The sequence below is a fragment of the Dermacentor albipictus genome, unplaced genomic scaffold (genome assembly GCF_038994185.2).
Source record: "Dermacentor albipictus isolate Rhodes 1998 colony unplaced genomic scaffold, USDA_Dalb.pri_finalv2 scaffold_26, whole genome shotgun sequence".
NCBI lineage: Eukaryota > Metazoa > Arthropoda > Arachnida > Ixodida > Ixodidae > Dermacentor > Dermacentor albipictus.
This window is the reverse complement of record NW_027225580.1, coordinates 3,708,632-3,720,897: the sequence shown is the minus strand read 5'-3', so window position 1 is coordinate 3,720,897 and position 12,266 is coordinate 3,708,632.

Sequence of the window (12,266 nt, the reverse complement as noted above, 5' to 3'; positions counted from 1 at the left end):
ATGCCTTCAGGTAGCATATGTGGGTTTATTGACCAGTTGCCTTCACCCGAAAAGATCACGTTCTCGTGACGCCTGCGGAAAAAAAGACGTTCCACGTCCGCCGCCAAGGTCTGTGAGTGGGGGCGCTGGCTAACACTCCCAGGGTTCTACTAGTACACATATATACCCAAGAAAGTGGATGGGGAAACGCCGCCGCGGTAGCTCAATTGGTAGAGCATCGCACGCGACATGCGAAGGTTGTGGGTTCGGTTCCCACCTGCGGCAAGTTGTTTTTTCATCCACTTTAATTTCCATTAATTTATCATTACTTTATTTCATTTATTAAGCACATGCAATTTTCCCTATGTTGTACTTGGTGTCAGTGTTTGTTGGCTTCTCATTATATGACTAATAATTATCGGGTCCCTCGGTTAAACCCCCTTCCTTCTCGTTTATTACTTAACGAGGGTCTCGAATCCGGCAACATTGATGCCTTCAGGTAGCATATGTGGGTTTATTGACCAGTTGCCTTCACCCGAAAAGATCACGTTCTCGTGACGCCTGCGGAACAAAAGACGTTCCACGTCCGCCGCCAAGGTCTGTGAGTGGGGGCGCTGGCTAACACTCCCAGGGTTCTACTAGTACACATATATACCCAAGAAAGTGGATGGGGAAACGCCGCCGCGGTAGCTCAATTGGTAGAGCATCGCACGCGACATGCGAAGGTTGTGGGTTCGGTTCCCACCTGCGGCAAGTTGTTTTTTCATCCACTTTAATTTCCATTAATTTATCATTACTTTATTTCATTTATTAAGCACATGCAATTTTCCCTATGTTGTACTTGGTGTCAGTGTTTGTTGGCTTCTCATTATATGACTAATAATTATCGGGTCCCTCGGTTAAACCCCCTTCCTTCTCGTTTATTACTTAACGAGGGTCTCGAATCCGGCAACATTGATGCCTTCAGGTAGCATATGTGGGTTTATTGACCAGTTGCCTTCACCCGAAAAGATCACGTTCTCGTGACGCCTGCGGAAAAAAAGACGTTCCACGTCCGCCGCCAAGGTCTGTGAGTGGGGGCGCTGGCTAACACTCCCAGGGTTCTACTAGTACACATATATACCCAAGAAAGTGGATGGGGAAACGCCGCCGCGGTAGCTCAATTGGTAGAGCATCGCACGCGACATGCGAAGGTTGTGGGTTCGGTTCCCACCTGCGGCAAGTTGTTTTTTCATCCACTTTAATTTCCATTAATTTATCATTACTTTATTTCATTTATTAAGCACATGCAATTTTCCCTATGTTGTACTTGGTGTCAGTGTTTGTTGGCTTCTCATTATATGACTAATAATTATCGGGTCCCTCGGTTAAACCCCCTTCCTTCTCGTTTATTACTTAACGAGGGTCTCGAATCCGGCAACATTGATGCCTTCAGGTAGCATATGTGGGTTTATTGACCAGTTGCCTTCACCCGAAAAGATCACGTTCTCGTGACGCCTGCGGAAAAAAAGACGTTCCACGTCCGCCGCCAAGGTCTGTGAGTGGGGGCGCTGGCTAACACTCCCAGGGTTCTACTAGTACACATATATACCCAAGAAAGTGGATGGGGAAACGCCGCCGCGGTAGCTCAATTGGTAGAGCATCGCACGCGACATGCGAAGGTTGTGGGTTCGGTTCCCACCTGCGGCAAGTTGTTTTTTCATCCACTTTAATTTCCATTAATTTATCATTACTTTATTTCATTTATTAAGCACATGCAATTTTCCCTATGTTGTACTTGGTGTCAGTGTTTGTTGGCTTCTCATTATATGACTAATAATTATCGGGTCCCTCGGTTAAACCCCCTTCCTTCTCGTTTATTACTTAACGAGGGTCTCGAATCCGGCAACATTGATGCCTTCAGGTAGCATATGTGGGTTTATTGACCAGTTGCCTTCACCCGAAAAGATCACGTTCTCGTGACGCCTGCGGAAAAAAAGACGTTCCACGTCCGCCGCCAAGGTCTGTGAGTGGGGGCGCTGGCTAACACTCCCAGGGTTCTACTAGTACACATATATACCCAAGAAAGTGGATGGGGAAACGCCGCCGCGGTAGCTCAATTGGTAGAGCATCGCACGCGACATGCGAAGGTTGTGGGTTCGGTTCCCACCTGCGGCAAGTTGTTTTTTCATCCACTTTAATTTCCATTAATTTATCATTACTTTATTTCATTTATTAAGCACATGCAATTTTCCCTATGTTGTACTTGGTGTCAGTGTTTGTTGGCTTCTCATTATATGACTAATAATTATCGGGTCCCTCGGTTAAACCCCCTTCCTTCTCGTTTATTACTTAACGAGGGTCTCGAATCCGGCAACATTGATGCCTTCAGGTAGCATATGTGGGTTTATTGACCAGTTGCCTTCACCCGAAAAGATCACGTTCTCGTGACGCCTGCGGAAAAAAAGACGTTCCACGTCCGCCGCCAAGGTCTGTGAGTGGGGGCGCTGGCTAACACTCCCAGGGTTCTACTAGTACACATATATACCCAAGAAAGTGGATGGGGAAACGCCGCCGCGGTAGCTCAATTGGTAGAGCATCGCACGCGACATGCGAAGGTTGTGGGTTCGGTTCCCACCTGCGGCAAGTTGTTTTTTCATCCACTTTAATTTCCATTAATTTATCATTACTTTATTTCATTTATTAAGCACATGCAATTTTCCCTATGTTGTACTTGGTGTCAGTGTTTGTTGGCTTCTCATTATATGACTAATAATTATCGGGTCCCTCGGTTAAACCCCCTTCCTTCTCGTTTATATATATATATATATATAGAACTTGAGTGGTGCTACAAGGTAAACAGAACAAGTATTTAATTTCGACAGTTTCGATCGGTGGACCGATCTTCGTCAGGGTTTACAAAAAAAAAAAAAAAAAAAACCCTGACGAAGATCGGTCCACCGATCGAAACTGTCGAAATTAAATACTTGTTCTGTTTACCTTGTAGCACCACTCAAGTTCTTTACGTTTGAAAGGTAGCCTGAAGAAACCCTCTTTGCCTACTATATATATATATATATATATATATATATATATATATATATATATATATATATATATCACTCTAGCGCTGTGGCGTGTTTCTACCAGTTCAAGCACGTCGTGTATATATATATATATATATATATATATATATATATATATATATATATATATATATATATACACGATGTGCTTGAACTGGTAGAAACACGCCACAGCGCCACCAGAGTGCGATGGGAGACACGCAGCGCACTTCAACGTTGACGAACTTATCACGCAACTTATATTTTCATCGTCAGCTAGAAGAAGCGCGCTCTCATACGTAAATTGTTACTTTGCGACGTCAGTACCTTACAAAGTGTCTCAAAGCGCTGGCTTGCATTACGGAAATTCGTAAGTCTTTTATCACGACTGCTTAGGCATATGGCCGTCGCCTAAAACTTAGAATATCAGGCTTCCGTGTTGCGGGGGGAACCATGTTCCAAAACAACCAAACAACCATCGCAAATTTAATTTCTGTATTATATATATATATATATATATATATATATATATATATATATATATATAAATAATATGAAAATATAAGTTGCGTGATAAGTTCGTCAACGTTGAAGTGCGCTGCGTGTCTCCCATCGCACTCTGGCGCTGTGGCGTGTTTCTACCAGTTCAAGCACGTCGTGTCTTGTGATTCAACACGTTTTAACGCTTAACAAAGGTTCCGTTTTCACTGTATAGTGCAGTATAGTGGCTGAGAGACTCGTTCGTCCGTGGGTTCTGCAGCAGTTCTTTTGTCATAATGCGCGATTTTGCCTTCCTGGCTCATGAAAGATACGCGTACACCGATTCCCACAGTTCATGGGATCTGCATAATTTCTATAGGCTGTGATCGTTTTAAGATTGCAGCAATCTTTAAAAATCGCCTGTGACAGACTAGTACATCGCTAGCATGAATGATTTAGGCCCAAACAATGAAACGTTCCTTTCCTTCGAGCGCTTCCTAACCTTACCTGAGGCCTCCTTACAGCGAAGGACCGATGGAGGAAGCACGCGTACTCTGAAAGCTCCCTTCACCCGTCCTCACGTAAGGAGGACGATGAACTGTGGCCTGATGAACTGTGGCCTGATGAACTGTGGCCATAAAGCGCGGATCAAGAAACATGCCTAGGCTGGCCACTTCATCAAATTTCCACTCCGCACAAAGAGCATTGATACATTTTGAATCAATGTTAGCAAACCCTGAGTTGCCTTTGCAACCTTCAAGGCAATGGGGCATTCCAAAAATAATTGGAATTATAAAGATTGGTGAAAAAGAAACCGAAACTGATCATGTCTCAAATGCCTGAAGCAGATAGACTGAAACAGAGCATATATAATGAGCGGATCATGCGAAGTTCTCAGTTAATAAACATGTTTTTAGGAGAATGCGGAGCAAGCATACAATTGGTTAATTACTCAATTATTCGCAGTCTATCCGAATATTCGCCGTTTCCACCGTTATTCAGCCGTCCTCGGATATTCGTGAATTTCCGAACATGCATTTCTCGAATCGAATACGCTTCGAATATGGAAAATATTCGATTCGTATTCGAAATTCCGAATATTCGCACACCCCTAGTTCCTTTCCTTCGAGCGCTTCCTAACCTTACGTGAGGCCTCCTTACAGCGAAGGACCGATGGAGGAAGCAAGCGTACTGTGAAAGCTCCCTTCACCCGTCCTCACCTAAGGAGCGGTTGCAGCGTGCCTGGCTTCGAGATTATCTCTTCAAATCTTTCCGCGAACACCTTTATTCTATTAAAAAATGTTGTATCGTCGCACAATCTTTAAATTGAATAGCTAATATAGAGAAGCGTGGACGCTTTCTTCTAGTTTCGTTTACTAAAGTTAAAAAAAAGTTGCGCATTACAGTGCAAAACTTGATGTGCTCCAGCAACGCTGGCACGCCGGCGTCTTGCAACGCCTAGCAACGCCTAGCAATGCTTGCATGCCGCACGCGTGACTGAAACGAACATGCCTGGCAAGACGTACCGTGCTCGCGCTTCTCCGCAGGTGGGCGACAGTGCGCATGCGCAAGCGAATGCCACGTGGTTAAGCAGTGAGGTGAAGCGCTCGTTCAGGGCCAGGAGCGGCGTAAGGACGCATGAAGGTAGCTTTGGAGCTACCTTATGCTGAGGAAGCACCAAGAAAGCCTTCACCGAGGGCCCCTCAGGAAGCTTTCAGAGTGACATAAGGTAGCCTCACCCCAATGAAGGCTTCCTTAGTGAGGTAAGGAAGATTTCATTGTTTGGCTTCTTATGCTGAGGAAGTACCAAGGAAGCACCAAGGAAGCCTTCACCGAGGGCGCCTCAGTAAGGAACCTTTCAGAGTGACATAAGGTAGCCTCACTGCAATGAAGGCTTCCTTACTGAGGTAAGGAAGATTTCATTGTCTGGCCCTTAGTCGTTTTGAAAAAGCTATATTTAGAAAAGTATTACACGTACACACATGAAAGATATACGAAAAGAACCACAAACTCACCAAATTTATACACCCTCCACAAATGTTCAATATGTGCCCCTTTGGTGACACGACACACGTCCAGACGATAATCGAGCTCATTCCATACATTTTGTAGCATAGTCCTGGCAATTGTCTGCCCTGTAGCACTGATGCCTTCGAGCTCGACTAGGGATTGCGGTAACGGGGGTACGTAAAACAAGGTACGTAAACACAATACAATCTTTGGGAGTTTGTGCACAAATCGCTTTTCGTGCAGCGGCTTAAGAGACTGCTAATATTGTCCCTGTGCATCATCCCACGTGCACTCAGTGCTTACTCTCTCCCTTTTTTCCTCTTTCTATTCCCCATTCCCCCACCTTCAGTGTAGGGTAGCAAACCGGGTGCCCTTCTGGTTGACATCCCTGCCTTTCCTGTCCTTGCTTTCTCTCTCTCTCTCTGGTGAATTTGTGGTTCCTTTCGTATATCCTTCATGTATGTACGTGTAATACTTTTGAAAACATAGTCTTTTCAAAACGTATGAATCATTTATGCTATCCCTGTATAGTTATTGTCCTTGAGCAGAATTATACGAAGAGTCGGACACAGTCGAACGAGACATCGAAGCACACATTAATGTGATAGGAATTATATGGACACTCCAAGTCTTATTTTTGCCGTTGCCTTCGCAGTCGCCGTGATGTTCGGCACAAATTTCAAGGGAGATAACACCGTCGCAGTGCGCCGTTGGCTATGTATGCGAAAGCACGCGAGGGGAGCCGATGATCGCGGCTCAAATAGGCGCATGGGGGAGAGAGGCGGAGAACAAACACGCCGTCGTGCGAAAAGCCGTCGGGGGGTGGCAGGGAGGGAGGGGCGCGTTGGGCTACGGCAACAACTGCGCTTTTCGCGACCGGGTGCAAGGGCAACTGACGATCGCGGCTCAATCTCGCGCGCGGAACGGAGGAAAGTGGGGAGGCAGCGCGCCTGGCAGGAGGGGACGGCTTCTACTTGGCCAGAAATGGTGTATTTTGCGTGGCGGCGCGCGATCGCGCGCGCCATCTCCTGAACGTGATCTGCAGACGACTCATACCTTTGTGCGTACTGTGTTCTCGCCGCTCAGTTTGCGTCCAAACGACAGACGGCACGATAGGTCACTTCGTTCGCTCCATGCCGCGCTCGCTCACGCCAACGTTTTGACAGCGAGTGAGCGTGGTCATCGAGTGTGATGTGTTTATGTTTGCCTGTGCGCGCTGACACCATGCTTGCTAATTCAGTTAGTTAGCCAATGTGTGCAAGTTTATGCAGCCGATGAAACTACTATCCTTGCTTCGTATGATTGTTTTATAATCTGCTATCGTGATCGATGTTTTGCCCTTGGGGCGAAACTGCGATTTTTCAGCTCACCAACAAATATTCACTAATTTGCCTCTTTATTAATTACTTTACGGCATATATTTAAATCTACGAATTGTAGGCGGTCAGTTTGCACGATGTATCTACTTCAAATGAATCTCCAGGATGATACCAGTTTCGAGATATTACCATAGAGAAAGAAATTCAACAAGAGGGGACACTCTTCAAAAACTGGCAACAGGAAACACGTCACGCCTAGTTTCAACAACATCCGTTAGTTGACGCGAGCATCAGAAAAAAAGAATGTGAAATAAACTAACACACAACGTTTTATTTTTTTTATTCCTTCCCACTAAAAGTGAAAAAGTTTTGCGTGTAAATGAACTTATACTTTGCTACTTTTTGTTGCGTTGCCTAGCAACAACCTAGCGGCACGCCAGACGCGCGCATACGTCATGCGCCAGACAAGCCGCATGAGTGAGCGAGGCCGGCCGTACGTGCGAAGCTCGCGTGCTTCGCACGTACGGCGAAGCACGCGAAGTACGACGTACTGTCCAAAACAGACGGCGACCCGTCTGTTTTGGACATAGCCCATTTTTTTGGGGCTCCCGGCCTTCTCTATGCTTCTCTTGCGTATCGTCTGCATTTCGACACGGCACCACTGCACTACTACGGCAAGGTGAGAAATTGTGTTTGACAGTGTGCGGCTCATTTTAATCACAATTAGGCTTAGTTCGAGTGGCGCAGTTAGCGAAAAACAGCACCGCCGTCCTGAGGCAGTTAATTTGAGTTAATGCCTCGTCCTGGGAGATGTTTGCGACGCTTTCTATGCGCTCCAACATTACTGTAACTTATTTCGGTAGTTCTTGGGCACGCTTGCCGCGCCCGGCTTATTGACGCAGTAAGCGAGAACCGGCTCGGCCGTGCGACGCATTTGCGCGTGTACTTGCGTGTACTACGTCGTAGCGCCTAAGACAGACAAGTTTTCGCGCATTCTGTGGTCCCCAACATTATTGTATCTAGCGTCGTTATATTTGGGGTAGTTTAGAACCACGGTTGCCGCGCCCGGCTTATTGACACAGTTAGCGAAAAGCAGCTCGGCTGTGTGCCGCAGTTTCGCGTGAACTGAATCTTACTGGTAGAAGTTCGTGACGCATTCTCTGACCCGAAAAAGTATTGTAATTTATTTGGTAACTTTTGGGAATATTTTGAGGCTTTCTCGCCGCGCCTGGGGTTGTGAGGCTGTTAGCAAAAAAAAGCAAGCCGGCCGTAGTGAGTTAGTTTTGCGTGTACTGAATTTTAGTGGGGCAAGCTTGTGACGCATTTCATAGCCCCGCAACAACATATACCTTATTTCGGTACTCACGCTTCTCGAAAACGCGACGAGCGATTGCCTAGAGTGATAACACGGGAGTCTTGCATGTGCCGGCAGGACGCGTAAAAGATAACACGTAGGAGCTCAAGAACATGCCATTTATGTGTTCTGAGCGACTGAAAACAGGCTTTGCACCTATGAGTCTGACTTGAGTGCGATTAGAAGGCATTCCGCGAGCGTGTAACATGGTCTAGCTGAGCCTGTGTTGTAGCCACCTTTGTGTACTTGGCGTACCATCCTGTCGACTGAGGCCAAGTTGTTTTGGAAACGCGCAGTCACCCGTGTATTTGTGCACTTAAATAATGCCCGGGAAAGGAGGGGTGCTTGAAAATCGGATGTTCAGATTTTATGGCATTGTCTTTGCTGCGAAATGTACGTAAAAGTGAATTTATCTGTAATGCCGCTCATTCACCACTTACGCACGTTTCGCCTCTACACGCAATACTCCTGTTAGGTCAATATACCGAAATGATACATGCTTGTAATTTACTTTCTTTCAGCTGATGGCATCCGGTGGAGCATCGTACGGCAACGACTGCTGCTTACCTGGTGCCGCAACTTTGGATGAGTGCAGAAGAAGCCCAGAACGAGCATTTATATAGAGCAAAATAAACATTTCATCATTTCAGAAGACGTCTTTCGTTTTCTTTATGAAATTGCACCTGAGAGATTCGGCGCAGTCTTGTAAAGGTCAATCGCAATCATTTCTACTTGTTAATGAAATGACTCCACGCCAAGGCCACGCGAGGTTCGGCAGAAGCGAAAATAAAAAAAAATGAAAGCCGCGCCGAGCAGCGGAGCCAGCGCGGCGGGTACCAACTGGTGTTCAAAACGCGCGCGCCCAAAACCGAAACCGGAAGAAGTCAACAACATCCGCTTGGGGTGCTCCAGTCAATTCGGCCGCTGGGCTCTATGGGAGTGTCCGCTCTTGTTGAAATTTCTGTCTCCATGATATTACTTCGCAAAGTGCGTGACGACCTACATGAGCGTTCCAGTTACTTTTTTGATTCACTGCATAAAATAGGGTTTTGTGAGAAACGGAAGTCGAAAAACTGCATTTTTACGGTGACTTCGATGGCCCATATCTCCAAACTGTTCGAATTCTGGAAATTCATTCCAAGTGAATACGCCCTGCAAATTTCCTAGCTGCAATTCGTGAATTGCGATATGTGCCCTAAAGCAAATAACTGAGATGTTAACTAGCGATCTTTTAATTAGCGAAATATGCGTTTCGATTGCTCGTGCAAGTAATCTGTACCTCTCTGAATAATCCAGCTAAAGAGCTACAAATATGTTATCTGCAAGAAGCGATATGTAAAAAATTCCGGAAAACTTTAAAAAGCATCAGCCCGTATATATATATATATATATATATATATATATATATATATATATATATATATATATATATATATATATTGCGAGCTTTCTTTAGACCACGGGAAAAAACGCACGACTAAATGGAAGATATTATTAACTGATTGTACAAAAACATATCTGGTTAACTCGAGATGGCTATCAGCAATATGCTACCACTCTCATTCATCTATGGTGTACCATTCAGTCAAGTGTCGTCCTAGTTAGGAGAAAAATCCGGTATGTAATGTGCCTTTCCTTCCAAGAAATATGATGTCCGTGTACTCTGAATTGTACTCCTTAGCAGCGCACGTAATGCTCACAGTCGCTGTCGCGTCGATTACGATCATTGTGCCTCATTCGACCCGCATGCCGAAGGAAAATGTTGTTGAAATTTCTGTCTCCATGATATTACTCCATGATATTACTGATATATATATATATATATATATATATATATATATATATATATATATATATATATATATATATATATATATATATATATATACGGGCTGATGCTTTTTAAAGTTTTCCGGAATTTTTTACATATCGCTTCTTGCAGATAACATATTTGTAGCTCTTGCAAATATATGCAGGCTTGCTCTGCTCCCTTATGCATCACATAGCTTAGTTCCTTTGTCTCCTTTTTTGTATCGTTTCGCTTTTGCTTCGCGTGGTATTGTTTTTCCAATTGCTCCTCGACTAAGTTTACTGCCTCTGCTGCAGCCCACCTTTTAGCCACTCGTGGCGACAGGGCTTTAGTTGCGACAAGAAAGAAGCAGACGAGGGGCTCGCGACTCATGCAGGCTGAGCGTTCGAATGCGCACGTGACCCGCACCCGATCAGCTCTCGGCTCGTCGGTACCTGAACGCTCGGAGACAAGGCTCGCCGGAACATCTGGCACGCGAAGTCATCTCTACGATGTCCACGGAGCCGATTCTGACCACTTCAAGTGAGATGAAGCAACGCGCGTACGTTGCCGAGCTCCCAAATGAAGCCGGGGCGCCCACCGACTCGCCGAGCAGCGGCTCACAGCGATCTGCCCTGGCTGCCAAGGTCCTCCACGGCACACTCATGTGTGTCCTCATCGGCGCCTGCCTCTTCATTGGACTACACCTGCTGAGCGCCCTGACCCATGAACCGTACCGGCGCAAGTGAACCGGCGGCTGCACAATCGCTGGCCATCAATCGCCAGCTAGCCCCGTAGTCGCCGATTGGGAGGCGGTCGTCTTCTGGCGTGCGTTTAAGGACGGGTTCCTGCATCTCCACTGACTGCCTCAACCTCACTCCGGAGCATTTGACTCGTCTATCGCTGGACTGGTCGTGGCAAGAAAAAAAGCAGCAGCTTCGCGAGTGTTTCCTTTTTCGTTTTTTTTTTCTTTTTCTATTTTTGTTGTTTCTTTGCCGGTTTGTCTTTGGTTTCTTTATGTAAAATGGATCTCCAGACTTTCTTTTTTTTTATCAAGATACTCCTTCAAGATAGGTGCTCGCACTTGGACTGAAACATGCTAAACGAAGTTTTCTGCGCGTTTGTCTTGTGCATGGTGACCAGTGCCGGCATGTTTATTGCTATTATGACTTTTGCAGCAGCTTTCACGTACTCGCAGCAGACGGAAGAAACTCAATAAAAGCCTGTGCATCTTGCTTTGTGGCGTACGTGCAGTAAGATCGTGGCATTGCCGGCAAAGGAAAGTTGCTGGGACAGGCGCGAATATTGTTAGCACTGCTACAGCATTCTGGTTATTGAAGCGGTCAGAATCACAAATGCATTATAGCGTCTATATCAATGGTGCATTGTGTTAGTTGTCGCAGCAGGTTCCATTTCTTGCAAACAAAACAATCCAATTTTGGATTTCCCAGTTTGCGTCAGGTAAACGTTTGCTGAGGCAGACGTGTGCAGGAACGAATAACCGTAAGAATTTGAATTCTCCGCTGGCAGCGCAGTTCGGGCTTTGAAGCAAACCTTCTATCCCAAACAACTTAAGAAACTATACGATTCCATGTCCCCGTGAACAACAAAATAAGTTAACAAGGAATATATGGGTTGTCCTTGTAAGGGATGCTTCGAGAAAAAAATTGACTCGCTTTGACGTCCCCAGTCTTACCGTGTATACCGTGCTCCAACAAAATATTGTGGTAGAAACATGGCACGCGTCTCCATTTGGCCTAGGCAACATTAAGCATGGCACGTACTATTGAAATCTGCGGTTTTCTTTTAATGGAATTTTGAGTTTGCAACAAAACAGGACGAAACAGACGGAAGCGCAGGCCTACCATCCATTTCTTGCTAGCGCAAGCTAGCTTGCCAACGGTAGCTTAAAAGAAAGACGCTTTTGTCGTCACTTTTTTTCGTCCTCATTCCTTCGTTGCCACGCCGTCGCATTGGTTCCGTCGTCGCCACTGCGTCGTCGTAATGCAGTCGTCGTCAATCCATTGCAGTCGTTACGCTGTCATCGCCCGGGCGTCGCCATAACGTTATTTTCAAGCCGTCGCCGTCATTCTTTCGTTTGTCGTGATTCCGTCGCTTTCATTTCATCGTCGTCATTTCTTCTTTGCCGTGCTGTCGTGATCACTCTGTCGTCGTCGTCGCCCCTCTGGCGTTGTAACTCCTTCGTCGTCATTTCATCATAGTTGTGCCTTCGTCACTATGTCGTCGCTATGCTGGCGTCATTCCTCCGTCGTCGTCAATCCGTCGTCGTC